Source organism: Sciurus carolinensis, chromosome 13 (genome assembly GCF_902686445.1).
Source record: "Sciurus carolinensis chromosome 13, mSciCar1.2, whole genome shotgun sequence".
In the NCBI taxonomy this organism is placed as follows: Eukaryota; Metazoa; Chordata; class Mammalia; order Rodentia; family Sciuridae; genus Sciurus; species Sciurus carolinensis.
In genome coordinates, this window is record NC_062225.1 from 22,331,259 (window position 1) to 22,348,349 (window position 17,091).

Consider the following 17,091-nt stretch of genomic DNA (forward strand, 5'->3'; position numbering starts at 1 on the left):
AATGGAGTTGGAGAATATCATGCTAAGCAAAATAGGCCAAGCCCCCCCCCCAAAAAAAAAACAAAAAAAAACAAAGGCCAAATGTTTTCCCTAAAAGGTATTTTTAAAACAATTACCATAATATTATTCTTCTTCTTAAAAAAATAAATAATTAAAAAAATTAACATATGCTTTTGTTCCTGCAAGGTTGTAGCCAAACTCTCACAATGAGGGAGACTGGTGGTTTTGTGACAGGAACCTGGGTTATGGGAACAACACAGATTGTGTGTTAATGCCATAACAATTCTATTGTGAAAAACAAACTCAGGGGGCACTTTAAAAATGCCCAGTCTGGGCTGGGTGTGTAGCTCCGTGTAGATACTTGCCTCCCATGGGTGAGGTCCTGGGTTCACTGAAACAAACAACAAACAACAAACAAACAAGCAAAGCCCAGGTCAGCCCTACTAGAAAATGTAGGAATGTGCTTTTTCTTACTCTTTCCAAATCTTGGAAAGAAAAAATTCATTTATTAATAATGTAAAGTGTAACACCTTCTAACTCGTTCTTTGGAACAACTAAACTGAGGGATAAATTCGCCAGCTGCATTTCGGCAAAAGTCTTTGGAACACTGGTCTATCAGTTTGAAACTGAGTATCTTCCTTCGCTACTCGCCCTGGGACCTCTCCTTTTCCAGCAGTGAGCTCATCACGACAAGTGCTGCCCAAAGCTCAATCTAGAACTGATCTTGGAGATGCTGCGTCAAAACAAACGAGATGCCAAAATGTACTGAAGCATATCCAAACACATTTCTCTTATTGAAAATATGAATGGAATTTTTTTTTAGTGAAAGTTAAAAGAATTTTTAGATAACTTAATAAAACAAAAATTGTAGAGATTTGGGTCTATTATTGGATTGTGGTAACTTACTATTCCTCCACACACAGCACCCTTCCACCTGCACAGCCCAGGACCGATCTCCCTAGAGGAACTCTTGACTTCGGAGACACTGGTCACCACAGATTCCTTCCATCTATGCCTGCACACCCAGGCCCACCGCCCTGGTGCTGGGCTTCCTGCCTCCTCTCTCTCCTTGCGTCCAGAGGAGCGCTGATGTGAACTAAGGCTGCTTGGTCACGGTGGTGTTTCCAAAGGCCAGTAGCCAATCCGAGGACCCCTGGGAAGGCGCTCTGAACCAAGGCCCAAGAACAACAGTTGCAGCAGCTTCAGCTGATGCTTCACACGTGCCTCAAGTTCTCCCACACCGGACCCCTGTCAACCCAGTTACTGTTACTTCAATTTAACAGCTGAGGTAACAGGCGTAGATGCTCAAGTCAGTTTCCCAGGAGCGTGGGCTGGCAGGTGGTAAAGCTTGCAGTTGGACCCAGTTGTGACTTGTGTCCCCTTTTCGGGGAGGAGAGAGGTGTCTCAGGGGAGCACAGACCTCCCCTCTCCCCCAGTCTCATTTTCCGGCTGTCAGTGACCCTTGGTGAACATGCAGAGTCGGCTGTATGATCTTCCTTCTGATGCTACTACGTCACTGTGCCAGCGACGTTCACCTCCTTTCATCTCCTCAGGTGGCAGTGTATCATCTCACGTCCTCACAGGAAGGGTGAGTACAGCACATAAGCTATTCTGAGAGAAAGACCACATTCACGTCACTTTTATTACAGCATATTGCTGTTTATTGTTAATCTCTTAATTTATAAGCCTTATCATATATGTTAGGAACAAAGCATAGTAAGTGTAGAATTTGGTGCTCTCCGTGGTTTCAGCTGTGCCCTGGGTCTTGGAACGTGTCCGTTGTGGATACCCTGCAGCGGGCTTCACCTTGGTAGGGGTCCCTTAGAGGGATCGTGCAAAACACAGCGAAAAGGCCAAAGATGGTGGGTGAGATCAGCTCTGCCTAAGAGGATCAAGGTTTCGAAGGAGAAAGAGAAATGTTTTAGCTCTCTCTAAAACAGTTTCCTAAATTTGCTGCCTATCAGAATCATGGGCTGGGGGCATGCGGAGGGAAGGAAAAATTCCTGGGACTCCTATTCAGACCCATCAAATTAGTATTGCAGCAGGGAAAATGGAATCCATCTGCATTTTCCCAGTAGCTCCCCTGCACCCAGGAGGGCTGGGGGATGGGCAGCGACTGGGCACCTCATTCCCTCGAGATGGGTTTGGGTACTGAATGGAAAGCCAGGGCCCTGCCTGCAACTCTGGTCACTCAGTTTGGTCCAGAGACCAGGGTCGCTGCTGCAGAGGAAGAACCTCCCCACAGCTAATGTGAGCCGCATGGGCTTGCTTACTGCCATCTGCCCCGTGACTGTCCTTACAGAAACGATTTCTTTGTCCAAACACACCACAGGGAGCTTTTCGCCCCAGGCTTCAGTTTCATAACTCTTTTATTGGAGCAGAAAGAAGTAGCACATTATTGTACTTCTGCTCCACGTTTTCTCAGGGATCAAGAAAGCAACAAGCACTCTGTACCCATAGAAAAGCCTGCTTTGTTGTCTGAGCACAGGGAGGTGAGGGTGCAGGGAGACAGGCTTTCACAGGCCGTAAAAGAGACTCTCCACACCAATTGGGCTGGAGGCGATGGGCTGGGCAGAAGGGCCTGGGAATGGGTGGAAGGAAGTCATTTGCTGATTCAGTGCCTCAGTCGAGGCTTCACAGGGGTCCTGTTGGAAAGTGATCTTGGCAGGCATATGTCATGGCTGTTCACAGAGCTGCTCGCGTGAGCAGGATCCTTGGGGGCTGACTTTTCTGGAAAAAGGAGCGAGTTGACCAAGTGGTTGAGGGCACTTTGATGTTTTAAGAAGCCTGGGTACTACGGATAAGACAGTTAGCAGTGTGCTTTTCTATGTCACCTGCTCCTCGTGGCCTAGCGGGAGGCAAGGTGGCTGTTATTGCCCTCAGTTCCAGACAAGTCTGAGTGAGTTCTTTGCTTGGTACCCTGGTGAGCCGGGTTGGGCTCCTGACATGTGTTCCCTGTACTTTACTCTCTCCATGCCAGAAACCTTTCAGTCATGGAAGCGTCTGCCTCCACTACTGGTTCCACGAATCTGAATTTTTCCATGTGGGATTTTCTTTAAAGGGAGTACAGAAGTTGGTTCTTCTGATAGGCTGAGTCGATTTAAGTTGGTACTGTCCAGTCAGATGTGCACATGCCTTCGAGGAATCCTGTTAAAAGAATTAAATTTTCAACAGCATAAAAGGCAACAACTAGAAATTTCTTCCTCAGGCAGGGATTTTTCCTCTCCCCACCTCCAGGTAAATGCTCTTTCCAGAGCAGTGATTTACAGATTTCTGGGAGCATCAGAATCACCTGGAGGGTTTGGTAAAACAGATCGCTTGGTCCTACCCTGAGGGATTCTAATTCAACAAGCCTGGGAGAAGCTAGAAAATTTGTATTTCTAATAAATTCTCAAGTGATGCTGCTGCTGCTGTTAGAGGCACCTCACTTTGAAAGTTGCATTTATACAGTGATTTTTTTTCCTACATGTATTCCCAACATGTATATCTCTGTATCCCTGCACATACACACAATGGATTATTGAAAGCAGACCCGTGGATTACTAATAATTTTGAAGTTTGTTTTCTTTCACAAAATATCCTAGATATCATTCCTACTCCTATCCAAGATTAAGGATATCCATCATTCTTTTTAGTGGTTGCATAGAATGACATTATGTGTTCGAACCATTAATTTCAGGTGTTTAATTTGTTTACATTTTCTACTACAATGCTTTTACTTGTATGTTGGCATTCTTTTGCTAATATTTCTGAAGGATAAATTCACAAAAGTGGAATATGTGGGTAATAGTGTACACACGTTTTGCAGTTATATAAAACTGCCCAAATGTCCCTCTTCCCATCCAGTTTGTCCCAAGCGTTATTCCTAGCAATAGAGTCTGTAACATGCCTCATCACCCAGTATGGTGACACATGCTTGTAATCCCAGTTACTGGGGAGACTGAGGCAGGAGGGTTGCACATTTGAGGCCAACCTGGATGACTTTTAGACCCTGTTTAAAAATAAAAAAAGGGCTGGGGATGTAGCTCAGTGGTACAGTGCTTGCCTAACATTCATGAGGCCCTGGGTTCAATCCTCAGTATTATGTAAGTGCCTCATTAATACTGGATGTTAGGAATTTTTTTCTTTGTCTTATGGGTAAGACATGTTATGTTATTTTAATTTGTGTGACTTTATCAGTGAAATTGGGCATATGTTGTTGGCCAGTTATATTTCATCTGTGATATGCCTCCTTATATCCTTTTCCTGTTAGAGAAAAGAAGTTCAGAATGGTAGAAAAATTTGTGGGAATTTCCTCATTATGCTGGGCATGGCTTGGGCCACTGATACCTTACTGAAGCAATTTGGAGAAGCCACAGAAATGAGTGAAAATGATTAAGGGCATGGATATGGAAAAGTAGAAGGAGAAAAGATTGTTCAGCCTAGAGAATAGAGAATGAAGGAGGAGGGGAAAGATAGAAGCCTTACTTTTCTAAATGGTGAGGGTTTTGGTTTATGATGTTTATAATAGAATACCCTGACTAAATAATTTATAATAAGCAGAAATTTATTGGGTCAGAGTTCTGGGGGCTGGAAAGTTCCAAGATAAAGGCAACAGCAGGTCAGTGTCTGGTTGGGGTTGGTCTCTGCTTCCAAGATGGAACCTTAATGTTGCATTCTATGGACGGGGAGGAACACGCTTCCTCATCCTGCAGAAGAACAAAGAGGGCGACTGAACTTGCCCTTTTAGAAAGCACCCACTCCTGTGTTAACGGCCTACTTGTCTCTCATTGACCCCACTGCCCAACGCTGTTGCATTGGGGATGACGTTTCTGGCACATGCTTTTGGGGGACACCTTCATTCACAACAGATTTTTGTTTATTTATTTCTTTTGAGAAGGGAGGCTGATGTGCTCTTTCTGCCAGGAGCGTCGACCGACTTGGATTCCCCTAGGTGGGCTGTACCAGTGTCGGGAAGGGTTTTCTGATTTAAGTGTTAGCTTTAATCTATGCTTCCATTTTTAGAGCCTCAATTAGAGATAATTTTGGTGCAGCACCACCTACACCTGAAATCATGGAGCACAATCTTCCAGATACCTCTGCGTTCCCTTTTTAGGCTTGAAGTTTTAAAAATACACTGAGCAGTCAGGTCAGACTGATCTCCTGTCATTACAAGTCTGGGCTCTTTCCAACTCACCTTCTGCTTCAGTGTTTTGAATTGTCCTTCCCTCTTGCCCTAGTACATGAGACCCAGGGCCATGAGGGGCTCCTTGTGGAGCTTTGCCCTCTGCCTAGATGTTGAAGTTGGCACAGAGTTAACAGCTGAGAGATCCCTTCTCTCCAGGGCACTTGATCAAGTGTTTTGCATCAGGAGTTTCGAGGGATAGGACACAGCCCTAGGAGGTCAGCCCTCCTGGCACGCGCTCTCTGCCCTCTCCCTGGAAACAGTCTTGTCTCCAGTCTCCTCAATAGGTTCTTCTTCCTGTTTTGCAGAAGTTTATTTTTGTATTCAATGTTGGCAAGCAGTGCCGTGAGAGGAAGCTAGTACTAAACTACATGATAGAACCCAAGCCGGAGAGCCAAGGTGTCTTCAGCTTCTCTAGAACCTTCCACGTTTCAGCAGTGGCTAGGTCTTCCCAGTTGTCTGTTAAATATCCATTTTTTCCATCTTCATTCTCCCTGCCTTAGTCTAGACCCTTTCTCCTTTTCCTGAATGAATGCATTGGCCTGCTGCTTCCTCCAGTCACATTCTCCTCCAATCCATTTTACCATGTAACTATTTGTTCATTCACCTGCCATTTATGAGAATTGACTTTATCTTTGTGCTTAACATATTAAAGAATTGCATAAGATCGTGAGTTATTAATTACAAAGAAGAAATACAAAAAGACTTAAAAGCTTTTTCTCAGCAAAGGATATAATCAATAATGTGAAAAGAGAGCCTACCACTGGGAGAAAAGCTTTTCCACATGCACTTCAGATAGAGCACTAATCTCCAAAATTTATAAACTACTTATAAAACTTTACACCCCAAATACAAAGAATCCAATCAATAAATGGGCCAAGGAACTGGACAATTTACGGAAGAAAATATGCAGGCAATTAGCAAATATATGAAAAAGTGTTCAACATCTCTAGTAATTAGAGAAATGCAAATTAAAGCCACCCTAAGATTTCATCTCACCCCAATTAGAATGGCTATTATCAAGAACACAAGCAATAATAGGTGTTGGCAAGGATGTGGGGAAAAAGGTACACTCATACATTGCTGGTGGAGTTGCAGTTTGGTACAGCCATTCTGGAAAACAGTATGGAAATTCCTCAGAAAACTTGGAATGAACCCACCTTTTGACCCAGTTATCCCACTCCTTGGTTTATACCCAAAGGACTTAAAATCATACTACAGTAACACAGCCACATCAATGTTTGTAGTACCTCAATTCACAATAACTAGATTGTGGAACCAACCTAGATTCCCTTTAGTAGATGAAAGGATAAAGAAACTGGTATATATACACAATGGAATATTATTCAGCCATAAAGAATGAAACTATGGCATTTGCTGGTAAATGGATAGAATTGGAGACTATCATGCTAAGTGAAATAAGCCAATCCCAAAAAAACCAAAGGTCAAATATTTTCCCTGATAAGTGGATGATGATACATAATGGGGGTGGGGGGATAGGGGTTAAGAGAAGAATAGAGGAATTTTGGATGTGTAGAGGGAAATGAGAGGGGGAGAGAGGGCAGGGATATGAAAGATGGTGGAATGAGACACACATCATTACCCTATGTACATGTATGATTACACGAATGGTGTGAATCTACATCGTGCACAACCATAGAAACAAAAAGATGTACCCCATTTATGTACAATGAATCAAAATGCAGTCTGTAAAAATAAAAAAAAAAAAGTACAGGCAATCAACTCCCTTGGTTCAAAGGAATTAGGGGGTTTCCAGGTTGGGGTTCCAGAGGCAGATATATCAAGTGTGCATAGGTAATGTGAAAGCCACTGAGTCATCCAGCCACAATCATGTTCCCTTCTTGCTAGTGATGCTGGAATATGCTCAGAGAAGTGGCTCCCCACTGGAACTGCAGAGGGTGAGTTCCAAATCAATCAAACAAATCAAGGTTTTTCCATTGCAGTCATTAATCATTAGGTCAATAGGATGTGAGAGGAAGTCTGCTGGGTGGTAGGGAAAAGTATCAGGTAAAAGTTTCCTTCTCAAAGGAAAGGAAATTCCTAGGAAGGAAGCCCCTGTTCTTCGCAGATGTTGCACGTGACTCCTGAGACTGCAGCGGCCTCCTTGTGGCTGTGAGGGGAGATGTAGCCAAGGCGCTGAAGTTGGCAGAGCAGACAGTTGGAAAACATCTGGGTCCTTTACGGTGTCATCAAGCCTATGAATTTAGCAACTCGGATACTGCTTGCCCTCAAACTCCCAGAACATGAGAAAACAAATTTACTTAAGCCTTTTTTAGTTGGGACTTCAGTTACATGCAGCCCAAAGCATTACGCAGGCGGTGTGTAGCCGTATTCAAGTGGGATGTCTACGTCTTGGCTTGCAACTCTGGGATCTCAGTAGGTATCCTTTCACTCTCGGATCCCCCCTGCCTGTCAGTTCTGCAGAATACAGGGTGTATTATTGAATGCCAAATCTGTAGTGTGGCCCGATGGAGAAGGGGAGGATTAGGAACGAGGGCATGCGTTGGGAGCCCCTTTATCATTCCCATCTTCTGCCAGAGAATTACCCATCCTATCAGTAATAAGGAGGCTCCAACCTGGAAAGGCACCTTGACCATCAGCAAGGCCAGAGGTCAGACAGAGGATGTAAATGAACAAAACAGACCTAGGGTTTGCTTATTAACCATGGAGGAATATTCTCTATTTCATGAAGAAAATACTCTACAATTTTTTTGGGTGCATATGGATTTCTTGGTTTACCTTTCACATTTTTATGGTAATGGAAAAAGAAAACTAGTTCCCTACTGAAACATAAACCTTCTAATTCTCAGTCTCTAACTTGTGGGGTGCAGTGATCTGGAAAGAGTGCCCCATTAAAGGGAATGGCTGTGGACTGATTGTTGCTATGTGAGGTTCGTGGAGCAGTATGACAGGCCTTCTGATTTTTCAAGAGAAGTCTGAAATCTGATGTAAAAAGGGATTTTAAGATGTATCCTTTTGTCTTATGAGCATTTTGCAGGTTATAGGGATGCACGTTTGGGAGCAGAGCTGGGGACCGAGGCATTTGTAGTTAGGAGTGCAGAGTGGGTTGGCGAACGTGCAGGTTGTAAGAGCTTGGGCTTTTGATGAACAGGTGCAGAATTTTGGTCTGGTTTACAAGCATCACAATGAGATTAAGAAACATACATTATAGAAAATTCAGAAAAGCAAATGAAAATCGCTCCTGATATTAGACTGTGAACATTTCCTCCTGGTGATGAAAAGTTCTCTGAACATTTACTTTTGAATGACAGTATCTAAGTCCAGTGCCACCACCATGTCTCATGTAACCCCAAACATTCCAGTTTGTCGAAATAAAATCCCCTCTGAAATCTTAGCTGTTTGCTCAGTGTGTTTCATTTATGTTCAGCTGAAATGCTACCTGTCATGTGCTAGCAGTGGAATACCTGCATCCCGTGTCAAGAGGCATGATGGGGGAGATAAGAAAGAGTAAAACTTGGCAGAGAGTGAAATGTAGGGAGAAAACCAAGCCTAAACTCATCTTTGTGATCTTTAAGTGGGACGCAAACCATCCATCCAACTCTGCCTGACTGTGATTCCTTTTAGGAAAGTTCAGTTCATTAAACATTGATCTCTTTCTAGGCATAAACTGTGCATGCTCTGGGGCTCTGGGAGTGAGTAGGAAGCTTCTGCATTTGCCTTCTGCTAATTTCACTCTCAGGTGACCTGGCTGGGGATGAAGGAGGATTCAGGAAAATCCATGCCGGGTTCTGTAAGGGTACCTCAAAAGGCTTGCTGAGCCGAAGTTTCCAGCAGTTAGCAGTCAGTACTTCTGAGCCTCTAGCTCAGTACTTCTGCCTCTAGGGCAGGCCCACAGGGGCCTGCTGGAAGGGGTATAGTGAGGAGGGCCTGCAGGAGTACCTTTGGGAATGAGGTTGTCACACTGCCTTCTGAGCCTCATCTTTGTGTCTGTCACCTCTCATTGCCCTCTGGTTCGGGGTGGGGGACCCTGGCAGACACACTATACCTGCTTTGTGACTACGTGCATCTCCCTGAGGGCGTGTTCCTATGCCTTGTGCAATGACTGCCGAGTTGCTTGGCACGGATCTGAATGTATTTCCCAGGCAGATGGCACGATGACACCTGGCTGGCTCAGCTCTCCTGTGAGCATTTGGCTCCCCTCATCTCTGCTGTATTCCTTTAACAGACACTTGACGTAGTAGCGAGAACCAGCTTCAAAGATCACTCACAATGCACCTGTGTTGGGTGAGATCTTACTTTGTGTGTATCTAGCAGAATTCCCAGGGATCAATAAGGCTGAAACCAACAAAACAAACAGAGATGTAATGCAGACTGTTTGTACTGCTAATAATAGTTAATGCAATAGCTATTTATTGAGCATTTGCTTTGTGCCCATCTTTGGGGCTAAGTGCTTTCATGCATTAACTCAAACCTCACAAAACCTCTGAGTTGGATATGATTAATACCCTTATTTTACTGTGAGGCCTGGAGAGTTCAGTCACCTGCCTGAGATCTTTAGTGGCAGAGCCAGGACTTGATCACAAGCCCGTGCATGTGACCACGCACTGCAGTGTGTTTAGACCTCTCACTTTTCCTTAAAGTCCTGGGATCAGCCCTCTTGGTTGTGATGCTTTTCCTTATGCTTCAAACTAAAAATCTAAAATTTTAATTAGGATTTAAAAATCTTCACATATCAATGAGATTGAGCAGTGGTCCTTCCCACCCCTGTATGAGATAGGAGCACCTAGTCATATTGGCTTCAAATTTAAAATGTGTGGTGTTGTGTGTGTGTGTGTGTATGTGTTTTTTTTTTGTTTTTTGTTTTTTTTTTTACAGCTCCAAAGATAAGAAAGTTTTATACCATTTTTTTTTTTTTTTTAGGAAGAGAAAATGTTCCTTTTAACTTTATACCCACCCCACACCCCAATTTTTAAATTTTGATTCATTGTACATAAATGAGGTACAACTGTTTTTTCCCTGGTTATACATGAAGTAGAATCTCACCAATTGTGTAATCATACATGTACATACGGAATTGATGTTTGTCTCATTCTGCTATTTTTCCTTCTCCCCACCCCTCTTTTTCCTCTATACAATCCATCCTTCCTCCAAAATGAATGTTTTTTTGAGCTCTGGAATGATTTGTAAGACACTGAGGGAGAAGGGCAAGACTTTCTTAAGCAGAAAGCCCAGAGCTCATTAAGAAAAAATGAGACAAAATTGATTATATACATAACAGTTTTTAATGTGACAAAAATAAATGAAGTCAAAAGACAACAAGCAATTGCAAAAGTATTTACAATACTTTACAAGTGACAAAAAATATTAAGCGAAGATTCTACAAGTTAAAGAAAAGCTAATTAAAAATGAATAAAGAATATGAACAGCAATTCAGAGAAGAAGAAATCCACATGGCCAATCATATCATGCCACTTCTGTTCTTTTCCGGTTGCCCAGTTTCCCCTTTGCAACCAACAGTGGTCATTTAACTCAGCGCTGATCCATCAACTGCAGAGGGAAGGTAGAGTCTCTGGGAAGGCCTTTGCTTTCCTGATAAAAGGTGAAATGTGGATGTTTCTGCCTCTGTAACTGTACCTGGAATACAAAATGTGATTGATGCCTGGAATTGTAGCAGTCATTCTGTAACCATGAGACTATAAGCATGGTGTGTTAGCTTTCTATTACTGTGACAAAATACCTGAGAGGAATCAACTTAAAAGGAGGAAATGTTTATTCTCAGTTTCAGATGTTTCAGTCCATGGTTGGTTGGCCCCATCACTCTGAGCCTTAGGTGAGGCAGATCATGATGATGGGGAGCATGTGGTGGAGGAAAGATGCTCCTTTCATGGTGGCAGGAAGAGAGCGAGAAGAAAAGGAAGAGACTGGGGTTCCAGTATATCCTTCAAGGACAGCTCCCAACAACAGTTCCTACATCCTAAAGTTTCCATCACCTCCCAATAGTGCCATGAGCTGGGGACTAAGACTTCAACACATGAACTTTTGGGGGACATTCAAGATACAAACCATAACACATGGGAATAAAATTCCCATGTGCTAATGAAATAGAGCAGGAAAACATACGTTCTGAGGCTTCTGAACCAGCACTTGCCTCCAGACCCTCGTTACCCGAGTAAGAAAAATCCTTTTTTGTCTAAACCTTTGCTAGTGGTTACTGTTGCTGGGTGCCAAATATATCTTTAATCAGGTACATAGACAGCTTTAGTGAGCCATTCCTATATGTGACTCATTCTAAGAAATGAAAATACCAGGATGTAGACATTTATGTACGATTATGTCTGACATTGTGTTTGGAAGCAAAGATCGGAAAACAAATGAATTGTCTATCAATAGTCATAATGCTAAATAAAATGTGTATTTGTACAAGAAATGCTACATATTATTAGAATGACTTAGAATGATATCTATTGACATGGAAAAATATTCATAATGTACTACTAGGTGAAAAACGGCAAACCAAATAGTTAACACAACTATAACCCCTAATTTGTGAAAAAGATATATCTGCATAAATGTTTATGTCCACACCACCTATAAAAAGTGGCAAAAATGTCTATAAGGGATGAGGGAAGTAATGTAACTGAGTGAAATTAAGCCTGGTAGCAAAGAGGATTTAAGTATTATCATACTTTAGGTTTCTTGAACTATGAAGGGAAGCAGCCAATATAACAAAAATATACAAGGTATTGGTGATTCCGTTCTAACTATCAAGTTGGATAGAGGAGAAAATTTACAATTATGTTTTTGTTTTCTCATAATTTCTTATTCCTTCTTTTCCTCCTGTACCAAGAATTCAAAGACAGGCTTTATTTCCCTTTTAATGATGTGAAGGCAGAATTCAGCCTTAAACTGTTTACCTCAAGGTCATGCTTAGTTTTCAGAATGAAAAAAAAAGTTTGAAAGTGTGATATGTCTCAACAGAAGTAGAGTGTTTTGAACAGTTTTAAAATACATGTATGATTAAGGTCACAATCACAGGAACACTTATAGAATTCTGGTACACCAATGTCTGATTTGGTTTTCAGCACTGGATGGAAAATCTTTTCATAGTTCTTCATCCACGTCATCAGTACTAGTTGAGGAAAATCCCCTAGCAATGTTAATTCATCCCCATAACTTTAATGACAGGGGCCCATTTTATAGAATTCAATCTTCACCTCAATTTGAAAATGAACTTCAGATCCTCACATTACTAGAAAACTGATTTTCTGTAGGAAGGGGAGCCCAGTCACTTTTAGCCAAATGAGTTCCCCATAGACAGTTTCTCTAGAAAGAACAAATGGAGTCATTCATTTGAGGAACTACTTGTAAATGCCCTTCAAAGGTATTTTGGAAGTGGCTTATTATTATTTTTTTTGTACTGGGGATTGGACTTGGGGGTGCTTACCCACTGAGGCCTTTTTAAAAAAAGTTTTGTTATTTTTTGAGTCAGGGCCTCACTAATTTTCTGAGGCTAACTTTGAACTTGCGATCCTCCTGCCTCAACCTCCTGAGCTGCTGGGATTGATTATAGGCAAGCATCACTGTACCCTGCTTGGAGGTATTTTTACAAAGAAAAGTACCCAGAATTGATTTAATTTTAATTGTTGGACTCAAGTGGGGACTTTTCCTCAAATGACATGAACAATGCAATTTTCTTCCCACAGTTAGTAAAAATTGATTTGTACCAAGAGCTTATTAGTCACATAACCTCTGTGTAAGGCAGGAGACCATCATATTGTACAGGTGATTCATTGTGTGTCAAACCATCTGGGTTAAACTGGGGTGGGGATTAGCATAAAGAGTTAAGACTCCTAAAGTGTAAGAAGTAAAATTAAGAATCAATAAATGGGATGGATTCAAACTAAAAAGCTTCTTCTCAGCAAAGGAAACTATCAATAACATGAAGAGAGAGCCTACAGAATGGGATAAATCTTTACCACATGCACCTCAGATAGAGCACTTATCTCCAGGATAGGTAAAGAACTCAAAAAAACTTAACACCAAAAACATAAATAACCCAATCAATAAATGGGCTAAGGAACTGAACAGACACTTCACAGAAGAAATATAATCAATATAACAAACATGAAAAAATGTTCAGCATCCCTAGCAATTAGAGAAATGCAAATCAAAACTGCTCTAAGATTTCATCTCACCCCAGTCAGAATATCAATTATCAAGAATACAAGCAATAATAAGTATTGGTGAGGATGTGGCAAAAAAGGTACACTCATATATAGCTGGTGGGACTGCAGATTGGTGCAACCATTCTAGAAAGCAGTTTGGAGCTTCCTTAGAAAACTTGGAATGGAACCTCCATTAGACCCAGCTATCCCACTCTTTGGCCTATACCCAAAGAACTTAAAGCCAGCATACTACAGTGACGCAACCACATCAATGTTTATAGCAGCTCAATTCACAATAGCTAAACGATGGAACCAACCTAAAGGTCCTTCAACAGATGAACAGATAAAGTAAATGTGGTACATATACACATACAATGAAATGTTATTGTCATAAAGAAGAATGAAATTATGGCATTTGCAGGTAAATGGATAGAAATAGAGACTATCATGCTAAGTGAAATAAGCTAATCCCCCAAAACCAAAGTCTGAATGTTTTCTCAGATAAATGGATGCTGATCCATAGTGGGGGTTGGGTAGGGAAGGATGATGGAAAGAGACAGGCATTACCATATGTATGATTCCACTACTGGTATGACTCAGCATCATGTACAACCAGAAGAATAAGGTACTGCTCTGTTTGCGTACAATGCGTCAAAATGTATTCTACTGTCATGAATTAAAAGAAGAGGTGATAATCACAGTAAATCTAGGACCCTGGAAGGTCATAATAGGATTTTAAGATGCCACTGTAACACAGGCCAGGTTGAGATAGTTGTCTTGGACTTCCAGTGACAACGGTACCTGAAGGAACTTCCCTAGGTCCTCATAACCCTGAGGAGGTCCCAAGCCTTCTCTGTCTCAGAGAGATGAGATTAACTGGGAATAGAGAGCCACAGCCCTCAGGGCGTCTCCCAGATGCAGCATAGACCCAGCTTCCAACCAGACATAAACGCGGGCACCTCAGCAGGTTCTAGATGAAGGCGTGATGGTGCCAGGGTCCAGCCAGAGCGCTGAATGTCCGTGAACGCCATTGCATGTTATTTCCTTCCCCTGGTATCCTGATGCCAAGTACCCACTTTCCCTACCCCAAGATTTCTCCAATACTGAAATACGATTATAAGAAGTAATAAAGAGGAAAAAAAAATCAATTTGATGGAAGAACACTGAAATGACAGGAAGAAAACCTGAAGTTTTTGATTTTTACCTAGACTTGTGTGCAATTTGTCCCTCTGCTATCAGGTGAGAAAAGAAACTGAAAATAGAAAGTAAATTTAGATATAGACCTGACACCTAATCTTCCTCTTTTGATATCCAAAATCTATAGACTTCCTAATCATTTTATAATGAAATGTAGGGACTGGGAATATAGCTCAGTTGGTCAAGTGCTTGTCTTGTAAGCACAAGGCCCTGGGTTCAAACCCCAGCACTGCAAAAGAAAAAAAAAAAAAAAAAAAAAAGCAATGTATACACAGTAAAAATAGTTGTTGAAAAACATATTTAGATTTGTTATAGATATTCTTACCCAGTTACAAGGCTGTGTGGTGTATAGGAATTAATTCTGAGTCACTGTCTATTCTCTAACAATAAACATTCTGTATGATTTAACCTATGTTCCAATGTGTGAATACCACACAACATTCTATATGCAATTTTCCTCACACAGACTAACATCTATTTTCTTTTCCTCACTTCTCAAGGTGAGATAACAGCAAAACAAACTTTAAGAAATATATAACTTTTCAGTCGGGTGCTGAGTGGTTCATCGGATCATGTCTGGTGGCTCCACGGATTATAACAGCAGAGAACATGGAGGCCCAGAGGGAATGGACCCCGATGGTGTCATCGAGAGCAACTGGAATGAGATTGTTGATAACTTTGATGATATGAATTTAAAGGAGTCTCTTCTTCGGGGCATCTATGTTTATGGTTTTGAGAAGCCTTCAGCTATTCAGCAGAGAGCTATTATTCCCTGTATTAAAGATCCAAAAGGTGATTCTGGTACTTGGAGACTATATGGGAGCAACCTGTCATGCCTGCATTAGTGGAACAAATGTTTGAAATGAAATGCAAAAACTGTAGGCCGAAACACCACATATTGTTGTTGGTACACCAGGGAGAGTGTTTGATATGTTAAACAGAAGATACTTTTCTCCAAAATGGATCAAAGTGTTTGTTTTGGACGAAGCAGATGAAATGTTGAGCCGAGGGTTTAAGGATCAAATCTATGAGATTTTTCAAAAATTAAATACAAGTACTCAGGTTGTGTTGCTTTCTGCCACAATGCCAACTGATATGTTGGAAGTGACCAAAAGATTTATGAGAGATCCAATTCGAATTCTGGTGAAGAAGGAAGAATTGACTCTTGAAGGAATCAAACAATTTTACATTAATGTTGAAAGAGAGGAATGGAAGTTGGACACACTTTGTGACTTGTACGAGACACTGACCATTACACAGGCTGTTATTTTTCTCAATACAAGGCGCAAAGTGGACTGGCTCACAGAGAAAATGCACGCCAGGGACTTCACAGTTTCTGCTCTGCATGGTGACATGGACCAGAAAGAGAGAGATGTTATCATGAGAGAATTCCGATCAGGGTCAAGCCGAGTTCTGATCACTACTGACTTGTTGGCTCGTGAGATTGATGTACAACAAGTGTCTTTGGTTATAAACTATGATCTACCTACCAATCGTGAAAACTATATTCACAGGAGTCGATAGCAGTAGTTGATGACGAGATGGCGCTCAGAAACTGCGTTGATGTAATTTAGGACATGGAATCATAAGCGAAACAGCACACTGTTTGAATAAAGAGCGAGTCGAATTGGCAGAGGGGGTCGATTTGGGAGGAAAGGTGTGGCTATAAACTTTGTTACTGAAGAAGACAAGAGGATTCTTCGTGACATTGAGACTTTCTACAATACTACAGTGGAGGAAATGCCCATGAATGTGGCTGACCTTATTTAATTCCTGGGATGAGATAGAATTGAATGCAGTGCTCGCTGTTGCTGAATAGGCGATCACAACGTGCATTGTGCTTCTTTGGGAATATTTGAATCTTGTCTCAATGCTCATAACGGATCAGAAATACAAATTTCCATAGCAAAGCGACATTAGTCGTGAGTTCTTGTGAGGAAAGTCATTGGCTTTATCCTCTTTAGAGTTAGACTGTTGGGGTGGGTATAAAAAGATGGGGTCTGTAAAATCTTTCTTTCTTAGAAATTTATTTCCTAGTTCTGTAGAAATGGTTGTATCAGATGTTCTCTATCATTTAATGATATACTTGTGGACTAAAAGATATAAGTGCTGTATAAAATCAGCCAATTATGTTAAACTAGCATATCTGCCTTTATTGTGTTTGTCATTAGCCTGAATAGAAAGGCCTTTAAAATTGATTTTTTTAGAAAGCATTTGAATACATTTTGTTTGGTATTGTATTTATTCAATAAAGTATTTAATTAGTAAAAAAAAAGATATATAATTTTTTAAAGTGAAAAAAATTAAAATATCCTTATAGAGAATTCACCTCTATGCTGTTTTGTGAATTACTGTCAATGACTAAATGTCAGCATTTCAAAAAATATTTTACAAATTAAAAGAAACTGAAGATAAAAAGAAAAAGATTTAATTGCATCAAAATCACTCTGCTGTCATGTATATCTAAAAAGAGCCTAGAAAAAAAATAAAGTTACTCGCTACATTTATCATGTTTTTTTTTTTTTTTTAATTGTTTTGGCAATCAATAGATTCTTGGTGGATGACACAAGGATTTAAATTGTT

At 41.1% G+C, this 17,091-nt stretch overlaps 1 pseudogene; it reads left to right on the forward strand.

Moving 5' to 3' along the window:
• The first annotated feature begins 15,080 nt into the window (after positions 1-15,080).
• On the forward strand, positions 15,081-16,392 carry LOC124963289 (eukaryotic initiation factor 4A-II-like; annotated as a pseudogene).
• The last annotated feature ends 699 nt before the right edge of the window (positions 16,393-17,091 follow it).